Source organism: Odocoileus virginianus, chromosome 5, assembly GCF_023699985.2.
Source record: "Odocoileus virginianus isolate 20LAN1187 ecotype Illinois chromosome 5, Ovbor_1.2, whole genome shotgun sequence".
In the NCBI taxonomy this organism is placed as follows: Eukaryota; Metazoa; Chordata; class Mammalia; order Artiodactyla; family Cervidae; genus Odocoileus; species Odocoileus virginianus.
In genome coordinates this window covers 52,093,552-52,105,794 of record NC_069678.1, presented here as the reverse complement: position 1 = coordinate 52,105,794, position 12,243 = coordinate 52,093,552, and the positions used below count along the sequence as shown (strand labels likewise).

At 39.6% G+C, this 12,243-nt stretch overlaps 1 pseudogene; it reads right to left on the bottom strand.

Moving 5' to 3' along the window:
* Positions 1–9,648: 9,648 nt before the first annotated feature.
* Positions 9,649–11,221, bottom strand: LOC139035060 (glutaredoxin-1 pseudogene; annotated as a pseudogene).
* Between the last annotated feature and the right edge of the window lie 1,022 nt (positions 11,222–12,243).

Genomic DNA, 12,243 nt, shown 5'->3' with positions numbered 1-12,243 from the left:
ACTGAGTGTTTTTCTGAATCATGGAGGTGACAATCCCATCCTGGATTAAGGAATTAGAATGGCAGCTGAATAGCTGTTCAGAAACCAGCAACATTCAGAAAATGTATGAACAGTCCTATTCACAATGGAAATTAAATGTGTAAGACATTTAGAAATAACTTTCTCAAGAAATGTGATATTTATATGTAGGAAACTACATTTACCGAAATATAAAAGAAACTGAAAACTTGGAAAGGCATATTTACCTCTCTGGGAACTGAAGGAATATTGTTATAATTAATGTCACTTTTTCTAAAATCACTTCATACTGTTTCAGGCCATTACAAATCCAGCCCAGATTATGATAATATTTTTGACTACTTGACCAGGAGGAGGGGCCAGTTTGAGAAGTTTCCATGTGTGTTTCTTCACCTTTCTATTCTCTATTCCACAGGCCAAGAAACCCATGGAGGGTTCTGCCAGTTACCAAGTACATACATTTCAATTATACATGCAGGGCCTGGAGAGCTGGATAGCTTTGGGTTCTGAACATAGCAGACCCATTGTGAGAAACAGCAAGATTAGGATTCCACTCACTACTGGCCCCCCCTGACTAATGGCAGGCGCTACTGGGACACTTATTCCATTGTCCAATAGTCTTCCAAGTGAGTATTCCCTTTCCCCAGTGTATGCTCACCTACGCACAAGTTTCCAAGTCCCTTTGGAAAAGGGTAAGAGGAATCATTACTATAAACACTTGCCATGCTCTTCTATGATCTTCCTCATGGGGACAGTGCTTCATTTTTCAGCAACTCAGAAAATTGCTGAGTTCAAGTCCAAATCATGAACTGCGATTCAGAGCTGGGGACCTCAGTCTCTGATCATCTATATGCATTTCTTTCAGTTAAATAAGCATACTGTTATTTGCTGCCCATTATCTTGCCTGTAAGGGTAGTGTGTTCTATTAACTATCTATACAGCTCTGTGCAGATCAGGCCCCTTGGGTGTCACTCTGAAATTGCTCCTCATTATGATCATTGTATTCATTTTGCTTCTGCTGGTTACGTGTTGCCATTTTTGCCTCTATTATTTCAGAATCCTTTCTTGCCCTTTGCCACTGGTGCATGCACGCTCAGTCACTTCAGTTGTGTCTGACTCTTTGTGACCCCTTAAATTGTAGCCCACCAGGCTCCTATGGGATTCTCCAGGCAAGAATACTGGAGTGGGTTTCCATGTCTTCCTCCAGGGTTTCTTCCCAACCCAGGGATCGAACCCGTGTCTCCTGTGCTTCCTGCAGTGCAAGGTGGATTTTTTACCACTGAGCCACTGGGGAAGACCACCCTTTGCCACTAGGGAGCCCAGTTCTAGAATAGCCCAAGACTGCAGCAGACAGCCAACACTGATCATCTCAATGATCCTAATGCCCCTCCACCTTACTGCTCTGGCCGAGTAGCTGCCATCTAAACACACCTGGCTAGTACCTTAGCTGCTCACCTCTGAGCCTTTTAATCTCTTCTTCCACCGCCTGCCATGGCAATTCTGGGCACTTCTCCTTCATTTCATGAAGTGAGCTATCACTTTGTCCAAGCTTTCAACAATCATTCTAGAGGCATACTAGCGCTTTCTCTAAACTCTCTTTTCTCTAATTTTGTATTCTATCTTCTAGATTCAGCATCCTCAAAATCCAATCCCATACATACTCTCCTGGCTTTTGGATGGGGACTTTCCCCTAGGAGAGGGTTACCTTGAGCAAGGCAGTTCCTTTAGTAGAGAGCAATTTTAGCATCCACTAATGTATCTTGTCAGAAATAATTATCATGGCTGCTGAAAGGAGGTTTTCCAATTCCTTCATTCCTTTAGTTCACATATTTCTAATACCCCACTGTAACAAAACTGGAGAAGGCAATGGCAACCCCACTCCAGTACTCTTGCCTGGAAAATTCCATGGGCGGAGGAGCCTGGTAGGCTGCAGTCCCTGGGGTCGAGTCAGACCCGACTGAGCAACTTGACTTTCACTTTTCACTTTCATGCATTGGAGAAGGAAATGGCAACCCACTCCAGTGTTCTTGCCTGGAGAATCCCAGGGACGGGGGAGCCTGGTGGGCTGCCATCTATGGGGTCGCACAGAGTCGGACACAGCTGAAGCGACTTAGCAGCAGTATCAGTATAACAAAACAGAGAAAATAGAGTGCATATAAAATTTAAAAATATATACAAATAATTCCCCAAATGATAACCATGATATATCTCCTAGAATCACAGGAATGCAAATTATGAGAAAGTACATTATGAGAAAGTACAACATTTCACTGAAAAAAATGTGATTAAGAAAACACCATACTCATTTTTGGCAAGGAGGTAGTGAAATGTGAATTTTCATTTCCTTGTGAAGGGACTGTAAACCTGTACAAACAATTTAACTGTGTATAAAGAAACAGGTAATGCCTCCACTAGGAACTTCAAAAATTCCTTTCTATTTCAATGTGCTTTCCTTTTTCCTCTTAAATTCAGATAAAATTAAATTTATACTTGTATTAAAAAGTTTTCTAAGTATATGTCACCTCACATCTCTCTTAGCTAGCACAGGCTGTCATAACAAATAATATTGAAAAGGTGGCTGAGACAACAGACATTTTCTTCCTTGCTGTTGCAGAGGATAGCAGTCAAGAGCAGGATTACAGCATGATTGCTCTCTGAAGAGGGTTCTTTCTGGCTTACAGATGGCCATCTTCTTACCTACTTTCACATGACACTGAGAGCAAGGAGGAAGGAGAGAGAGAGAAAGATCTTCCTTCTCCTGTAAGGACGCAGTGCTAACAGATAAGTGTCCAACTCTTATGACCTCATTTAACCTCAAAGATTCTATTTCCAGGTACAGATACCATCAGGGGTTAAAGCTTCAACATATGAACTCTGGGAGGATAAAATTTAGTCTACAGCATCATCTCTTAAAATAAATGCCTTTAAATCTCTACCTTACTATTAGCAGCAAAGAGAGTTGTTAGAAATAATATTTATATAACATTAAATTCTGAATAGTAAGAATTCTTAATTTTGGCTCACCTCTGCACTTTTCTATTTATTGCTTGAATTTTTTTTAAACATAAAATTTAAAAAAAAACTGTATTTTCAACAATATCCTTCTTATTTACTATCACACAGAACTGAGAGTGATCAAAGACTTCATTGCCATAAAGACTCTTTCCTCTAACTATCCAGTGTTTCTCAAACATTCCCACCAAACAATTCTATAAACACAAGAGATGAGGAAAAGGTAGGCAGTGGAAGGAATTTCTGAGGATATAACCAGAGGTATCCTATGTCAAGTATGAAATTTTTTAGAATTCTTCCATTGTAATCTTTCACTGACTTCAATTTCCATTTTACTCCATAATAGATATCTGTTTGTTTCCACATAGAAATAATATCTAAAATTACTTATCCTCGAGTAAAATTCATGTTCAAGGAAAACATCATCATTTATCCTGGGGTTTTAAGTGTCCAATGATTCAATCAGCTTATATCTGGGGGCACTCTTAACCCCATTTGAGAGGTACTGGCCTAATCTAGTTATTAAAACTATCATTTGTTGGACCGCTATGAATTGTAAAATACTTCCACATGAATTAGGCCTCTCAACATCCTCTCTTCTAGGGTAAGTCTACTTTACTTAATTTTCAATCTTGAAATCCCTCCAGGCTCAGTCCTAGGCCTCTTTCTGTTGTAATTTATAGTCTCTCTTTAAACGATCACATTTTTTTTTCAATGTTTCAGTTACCTTGTACATTTCAGTGATACTCAGATTCATATCTCTAGAAGCACCTACACAACTGCCTGCCTGTTTGACATCACAGCTTGGATATCTTACAAGTATTTGAAGCTTTAAATATCTTGTATGAGATTTATGATTTCCCTCCAAATCTTGCCCTTCTCCATTCAAAAGCACCATTACCCATCTAGTTTTGCAAGCCAGAAACTAGTATTATCTATGATATTTCAGTATCCTTCACATTGGCATCCACTATATCACCAATGTTTATCAACTTCTAAAACTGCCTCTGGTTAGTCTATTTCTCACAAGTTCATTACCACCATCACCACTACCATAGCTTTCTAGTCAAAGTTTTCATCATTTTTTTCTGACTATTGAAAGAGATATTTACATTTCTATTTTTATTTCTGGCAAGCAACTCAAAATTAAGAGGTCCAAACATAACTCTTGACTATTCACTCCAACTTGTTCTTTTCCCATCTTCTTTGTTGGAAATGGTATCAGCATAAGCCCATTTCTCAGGTGAAAAAGTAAAAGTGAAAGTCACTCAGTCATGTCTGACTCTTTGCGACCCCATGGACTATACAGTCCATGGAATTCTCCAGGCCAGAATACTGGAGTGGGTAGCCTTTCCCTTCTCCAGGGGATCTTCCCAACCCAGGGATTGAATCCAGGTCTCCCACATTGCAGGCAGATTCTTTACCAGCTGAGCCACCAGGGGAGCCCAAGAATACTGCAGTGGGTCACCTATCTCTTCTCCAGTGGATCTTCCTGACCCAGGAATCAAACTGGGGTCTCCTCCATTGCAGGTGGATTCTTTACCAACTGAGCCAAAGTGAGGAGAAATTCTAGATTCCTCATCTTCTCTCACACCTTATACCTGATTCTCATTGTGTTCTGCTGACTATATCTTCAAAATATGTGTCTATTTCATCTTTTCTCTTCACTTACATTGTTATCATAGTATTTATCCTAAGCCAGCATTGTCTCTGAACTGGATTCCTGCAGAAGCCTCCTAATAGGCCTTCCTGCGTCTATGCTAGTCTCCTTGCATTCTGCTCTTGATGAAATTCTTTTTAACACTGTAAGATAATGGTGCAACCACACATGGAACTGACCACTCTTAAAAAAATTATCCTACAAGTCCTTGTATTATATGGTCTGTTTACCTCTCCGACATCTCCTGCTACCAGTTCTCTGTCTTTACTAGAACACTCATCTTTCTGTCCCTGAAATGCTGCTGTTCCTGAAGCTTGTTCCCACTTCAGAGCCATCATATTGGTGTCCTCTCTGCCTAGAATGTATTTACATCAGTTCATGGCATGGGTGACCCCTCCGCTTCATTCATGTGTGCATGTGTGAATCACCTGAGTCGTGTCCAACTCTTCGCAATTCTACGGGCAGTAGTCCGCCAGGCTCCTCTGTCCATGGGATTCTCCAGGCATGAATCCTGGACTGGGTTACCATGCCCTCTTCCGGGGGATCTTCCTGACCCAGGGATCAAACCTGTATTTCTTACATCTCCTGCAGTAGCAGGTGGGGATAGTGCCACATGGAAAGCCCCTCCTTCATTCATATCTCTGTTTAAGTGATACCTCCTCCCAGGGACATCCTCCAACTATGCTAGTACCTCCCAATCACTTCCCATGCTCTTATCCTGCTTCCCCGCCCCCCCAGGAAACCCTAAATTATATATCTTTATTTGTTTACATGCTTTATTGCCTACTGTCTGTTGTCCATATCCCCCACAAAGGGAGGAACTTCATGTATCCCGTTCACCATTACATCCTCATTATCTAGCATAGTGCTCACAGGAGCTGGTGCTAAGTACATGTTTCTTGAATGAATGAGTGAATAAATGAATAACAACCTGATGAGCTAGGACTGATATCAATGTATACTTCCTTGCCAAATAAGTAAATGAACTAATATTCATCCCAGGTTATACAGTTTTGCCTTTTTCCAAAGATAATAGAAGCAGCTTACATTACTGAACTCATACTACATGTTAAGCATCATTCTGCACCTTATAAGCCTCTCAACAACCCTTGGAGAAAATATCAGTAAATATATAGGAGATATGATCAACACTATTAAAAACCCTGAACAAATTGACATTTATAGAATACTACATCCAACAACCACTAAGCTCATGTGTAAGTTCTAGGAGTTTTTCTTTAGTTTTGTTAGGATTTTCTGTTTACCCAATAATAGTGCCTACAAATAAGACAGTTTTCTTTCTTTCTTTTTAATCCTTGCTCTTACCTGCCTTTACTATACTAAGAAACTTTAATACTATGTTGAACAGAACCTTGGAGGAAAACATTCAGTCTTTCACTCTTAAGTATGAAAACCTGTAGATTTTCTGTAAATATGTTTGTCAAATGCTTGAAGTTCTTTTCTGTTCTTATTTTGAACAGGTTTTTTTTTTTTTTTTAACCAGTTAAAAAACCAGAGTTTTTTTTTAATCAATCATGGAAATTGGATTTTGTCAAATGCTTTTTCTGTATCTAATAAAATATTTTCATTTTCAATTAATATGACTAATTACATAAATTAACTTTCAAATATTAAATCAACTTTGTATAACTGTGATTAAACTACTAAACCATGGCATGGTGTCTTTCTATGTGTTGCTTTTTGCTAATATTTTGTTAAGGATTTTTGAGTCTTTTCACAAGAATACTGCTTTATTCTTTTCTTTTAACGTATTTTCCTGCTGTTGGAAACAGAGAAATGTGCGCCTTATAAAATGAGTTGAGAATATTCCCACCTCTAGTTTGCTAAGCAATTGTGTTGGGCTGATATTATTTCTTCCTTAAGTATTTGATAATGGCATACTATTTTTAATAGATGTCAGGAGCCAATATGATGAAATACATAATATATAAACATGTAAATATATAGAAATGCAACAGCTTTCTGCATATTAATTTTGTATCCAGCAACTTTATCAAATTCATTGATGAGACCTAGTAGTTTTCTGATAGCACCTTTAGGATTTTCTATGTATAATATCATGTCATCTGCAAACAGTGACAGTTTTATTTCTTCCTTACTAATCTGGATTCCTTTTATTTCTTTTTCTTTTCTGATTGCTGTGGCTAGGACTTTCAAGACGATGTTGAATAAAAGTGGTGAGAGTGGACATCCTTGTCTTGCTCCTGGTCTTAGAGGAAATGTTTTCAGCTTTTTACCATTGAGTATTATGTCAGCTGTGGATTTGTTAATGTATAGACTTTATTATGTTGAGGTATGTTCTCTCTGTGCCAAATTTCTGGAGAGTTTTTACCCTAAATCACTGTTGAATTTTATCAAATTCATGTGGTATATCATACTGATTGATCTGCAGATATTGAAAAATCCTTGCATCCCTGGGATAAACTCCACTTGATCATAGTGTATAATCATTTTAATCAATTGTTGGAGTTGGTGTGCTAGTTTTTTGTTGAGAATTTTTGTGCCTAAAAATAATAGTATCACACAGGGAAATATTAAAACCTCAGATACACAGATGACACCACCTTTATGGCAGAAAGTGAAGAAGAACTAAGGAGCCTCTTGATGAAAGTGAAAGAGGAGAGTGAAAAGCTGACTTAAAACTCAACATTCAGAAAACTAAGATCATGGCATCTGGTCCTATCACTTCATGGCAAATAGATGGGGAAACAATGGAAACAGCGAGAGACTTTATTTTTTTTGGACTCTAAAGTCACTGCAGATGGTGACTGCAGCCATGAAATTAAAAAACACTTGCTCCTTGAAAGAAAAGCTATGACCAACCTAGACCACATATTAAAAAACAGAGACATTACTTTGCCAACAACAGTCTGTCCAGTCAAAGCTATGGTTTTTCCAGTAGTCATGTATGGATGTGAGAGTTGGACTATAAAGAAAGCTGAGCACCGAAGAATTGATGCTTTTGAACTGTGGTGTTGGAGAAGGTTCTTGAGAGTCCCTCGGACAGCAAGGAGATCAAATCAGTCAGTCCTAAAGGGAATCAACCCTGAATCTTCATTGGAAGGACTGATGCTGAAATTCCAATACATTGGCCACCTGATGCAAAGAGCCAACTCATTGGAAAAGACCCTGATGCTGGTATAGAATAAGGACAGAGAGGAGAAAGGGGTGACAGAGGATGAGATGACCAGATGGCATCACCAATTCAATGGATATGAGTTGGAGCAAGCTCCGGGAGTTGGTGATAGACAGGGAAGTCTTGCATGCTGCAGTCCGTGGGACTGCCAAGAGTTGGACATGACTGAGTGACTGAACTGAACTTGAACTGACTGAAAAATAACAAATGCTGTAGAAGGTGTGGAGAGAAAGGAACGCTCCTACACCATTGGTGGGAACGTAACCACTATGGTGAACAGTACAGAGGTTCCTCAAAAAATTAAAAATAGAGATATCGTATGATCCCACAATCTCACTCCTGAGCATATATCCATAGAAAACTATATTTCAAAAACCTACATGCATTCCAAGGTTCATTGTAGCGCTATTTAAAATAGTATAGCACAAGGAACTATATAGCACAGGGAACTATACTCAATATTTTGCAATAACCTATTTTAAAAAGAATATGCAAGTGAAAAATACTGCTTGAATTATATAATAGTGTGTTGGAGAAGACTCTTGAGAGTCCCTTGGACTGCAAGGAGATCCAACCAGTCCACCCTAAAGGAGATCAGTCCTGGGTGTTCATTGCAGGGACTGATGTTGAAGCTGAAACTCCAATACTTTGGCCACCTGATGAGAAGAGTTGACTCATTTGAAAAGACCCTGATGCTGGAAAAGATTGAGGGCAGGAGGAGAAGGGGATGACAGAGGATGAGATGGTTGGCTGGCATCACCGACTCAATGGACACGGGTTTGGGTGGACTCCCGGAGATGGTGATGGACAGGAGGCCTGGCATGCTGTGGTTCACGGGGTCACAAAGGATCGGACATGACTGAGCAACTGAACTGAACTGAATGCATTTTTGGGGGGCTTCCCTGATAGCTCAGTTGGTAAAGACTCTGCCTGCAATGCAGGAGACCCTGGTTCAATTCCTGGGTTGGGAAGATCTGCTGGAGAAGGGATAGGCTACCCACTACAGTATTCTTGGGATTCCCTGGTGGCTCAGCTGGTTAAGAATCTGCCTTCAATGCAGGAGACCAGGCTTCAATCCCTGGGTCTGGAAGATACTCTGGAGAAGGGAAAGGCTACCCACTCCAGTATCCTGACCTGGAGAATTCCATGGACTACAGACCATGGGGTTACAAAGAGTCAGACATGACTGAGTGACTTTTACTTCATTAGCTGGCTATGCATTTTTATATCTCCCATTATATTAAAACAATTTATATTCTCATAAGATATTTTCTTGAATCAGCATGCAACTTATTCTGATTCCTCTTATAATTAGGGAAGGCCAGTCCACTAATAGTAGACACCCTCAAATAATTACTAAGAAAAGAAAAGAAGGAAAAGAAACAGATTTTACATTTACTATTTTGTGACCCTATGTATATAAGTGCTTAGTTTTATGTGATGTTCAGACAAAATTCAGGTCTGAGAGAGAAGGATAGTTCAGTGGAATTACCCTAAATCTACCTCCTCATTAGGCCTCCTGTTTTAAATACATTAAACCTAAATAAATTGGAATATTAATATTTGACTGTCAATATTAATATTAAAAGCAGAATCAGGGATGGAAAAAAGGATGAACATATTCTCAATATTTCTTATAGGTGATTCTCTGTTTTATGCAGGAAATGAAGATCCATGTAAAGAGATTAAGTAGGTTATATATTTTAGGTCATTATTCAAAGAGAGAAATTTTTTTTTTTTCTCAGTGAAAGACAATAGCATGTGCCTTTATTTATAATGGCAGGGGGGACAGATGTGAAAAAAAAAAACGCCTAAAATTGGTTTATTTTGCATTTATGACACTCCTTAAAGTCTTGAGAACAAAGAATTGGTCAAAAATTACTGTGTGATCCATGGGTACTTCTTTAATAGAGGAGAAATTAACCATTTATACTTGCGTCTACAGAAAGAGATTAACTTAATATTGCAATTCTAGAATCCTTCACAATAAGGAAATCTCAAGTTCTCATGGAGGGGGAAAAAGGGGAGAGAGAGAAAATCATCTAGAACAGTGTTTCCCAAATTTGGCTATTTTCACAGACATACTTTTTGGGGGAGGGGATACAGGTTTTCTATGTAACATTTAAATGTTTGTTTTCCTTTTGTGTGTCATCTAAACAATACAAGCTTGTTCAGGATTCCCTGGACACCATCTGACCTAACAGTGCCATATGATCACCGCACTTACATTTAGACCTCTGATCCCTGTAGCAGAAAGTGAAGACCAACCGTGCTTAACTTTTTACGTGGTTTCTCTCGGATTGAGAGACAGAACAGAGAGAACTGTCAAACATTTCCTGTGAGATCTGTGAGTTGTCAGGGTTCAGGGCAGTGGTTCAGAGCAGTGGATCTCAAAGCCGGAAGGGGTGGGGTGGGGTGGGGTGGGGTGAAGTTGGTGACCTGGGAAGACACCTTTTGAAAAAGCACATTCAGAATGCCTGTTGATTTCATAATACAAATTCTAGAAAGTCAGACTCAAGAAAATAATTTTCAGGCAGTAGTAGAAAACCAACTCTAGCTTCATGCTTGGGCACCTGAGATACACTTGGTTGAGAAACACTGGAGTTAGAGGTAGAGGCATCCCGGCTTGAGGAGAACACTTGGCAAGAACATGTGCCAAAGAGAAGGACCATCTTTTGGGTCAGTGAGTGAACCCTAAGCATATCTTGTCATGGTCCCCGGGAACCCAAAGGGCCAATCCACAAGAAACCTGAGACATCCATCAGACTACTCAGACCTGTTATTTTGGGCAAGTTGGTCCCTTTTTAATGCTGAGTCAAAAGAAGCTGTTGACTTTCCTCCCCTTTTATTGAGTTTAATATATTTCAGAATTTTAAGTAAATAGGTGCTGTAACTGGGTACAGTCACCCCAGGTCTATCCTCCAGGAACTGCCGTCATTATCTGCAATGCCATCCAGTCCCCAAGGGGGATATCAGCCTGGATCTGCTCTGTAATTATTGCAGAGCTCCAATTTGCTTTAGCCGTGTCAACAGTTCCCCTCTCTCATGCATATTTACTAGATCAGTGGATCCACCTATGCACTCTTCACCGATGAAGACCCGAGGTACCGTTCTGGCTCCTGTGAGCTGTTGCAAGTAATCTTGAATCTCATTGGTGTCACCGGCGGCTGTGATATCGACAAATTCCAAAAGCCCTTTGAAGGGCAGTTGAAGGGCAGTTGGCTGAGAAGCTCCTGAGTCTTTCTGCAGTAAGGGCAGGTGGGCTTGATGAACACGACCACCTTCCCAGGCTGGATCTTGCTGTCAACGAATGCTTGAGCCATGCTACCTCCCTCCGGGAAGGACACCTTGACTGCAGGTAGAGCTCGGGAGTAAAAGCCCAAAGAGAGAAATTTTTATCCTTATCGTTTAGTACAATATTTTCTATGCTTCAATTTTTTCTATTTTCATAATTTAACACTTTTATTGCTAAATATTTTTTAGTTAAACATCTAACAAATTATGTCCAAATAATTAAAGCTGCTGTCAATGAAGACTGATTGCTGGGAGTAATGTATTCTTGAAGAATGCTTTAAAATTTCAAACAAAATTTTCAAAAAACATCTATTTACTTTCTTTCCTTCCTAATATCTACAAGTAAATAAGTTACTTGCAGGTGTTTTTTGGAGAAGTGAGGCAGATATGTACCTTTTACTTTATTAAAAAAACAAAAGAAGATGGAGGAACCATAAATTCAACTTCAAAGTCTCTGTCCATATTGAGTCTTCCAATCAACTTCAGACACTTTGCTTCAAGGAGACTGATATATTGGTTTTCAGAGCTTTAGAGTTGGCACAATGCTTGCAGAAAACTCATATCCAATTTACACTTTGTATCCTACCCCTTACAATACATTGGGGTCACATCGTATTAAAACACAAATTTCATGAAAATAGTTGGTCCAGCAGCTCTGGGAAACAAATTCTGTATTATAAAACAGTATACCCTGTGTTCTTCAACTGCCATTCATTAACAAGGTTCCAGTGTGAGTGATGTTTCCAACTAATGCAGAGTTGAAAGCAGATTCTGTATGAAATCCCCTTCCTTCTGCACCTGGTTTCCCCTCCCTCTCCCTGCCAGCTCCTCTATGGTGGAGGGCGGCCCAGGCCTGGTTCCTGTCACTAGCCAGGCTACAGTCTCACATCCTAAGCCTGTGTTCTGGTTTCCCTCTGGGTCTTACTAGAGGTTTATCGACAAAACACAGGCTCCTCATAATCTGTTTGAAAAGCCCACAGTGTTCAACAGGAAGATATAATCATCCTTTAGTGGTGAATATAGTGCTATGTGTTGTCATGATGTAGAAAATGTTCTACAAGTGTGTGTATGGAGGGAAGTGAACTGGGGGGGTGAGATGTTT